The sequence below is a fragment of the Mastomys coucha genome, unplaced genomic scaffold (assembly GCF_008632895.1).
Source record: "Mastomys coucha isolate ucsf_1 unplaced genomic scaffold, UCSF_Mcou_1 pScaffold21, whole genome shotgun sequence".
Classification (NCBI taxonomy): domain Eukaryota; kingdom Metazoa; phylum Chordata; class Mammalia; order Rodentia; family Muridae; genus Mastomys; species Mastomys coucha.
This window is the reverse complement of record NW_022196904.1, coordinates 130,893,037-130,893,530: the sequence shown is the minus strand read 5'-3', so window position 1 is coordinate 130,893,530 and position 494 is coordinate 130,893,037.

Below are 494 nucleotides of genomic sequence, written 5' to 3'. Positions count from 1 at the left end.
TTTTCCCCAAAGGGAACCATTTATTTGTGTTTTCTCCCTGCATCCACCCCAGAGCCATCACTGGACTCACTGGACAGCCACCAAGTGTCTCTGGCTCCCCCAAGTGCTCAATGGTAGTATTACAATCCCAGCATCCAGAGTCGGCTGAGCTGGACCACTTGAAGTATAGATTCTGGGAAACCCCTGAGCTGGCTTTAGCCACAACAGAAGAGACCTTGGAGATGAGAGCTCCCCGTCACCCCAGGTTCTGGGCTGCTGGGGCGCATATTCTGATGCCGGCCAAGCTGCAGCAAGCAGGAAGCACAAGGAAGATGGGCCTCCTGCTCTTGTACGCCTCTGATACTTGACAGTTTTTGTCATTGCTGTTAGAAATGTTAGAAAGGTTTCTATAAAAAAAACCCTATTCGTGATTATTGGGTTTCTGGATAGGAGAGGGGGCTTCATACACAACATCCTCCAAAAGTTGACATTTTTCCAAAAGACCACATAAGCTC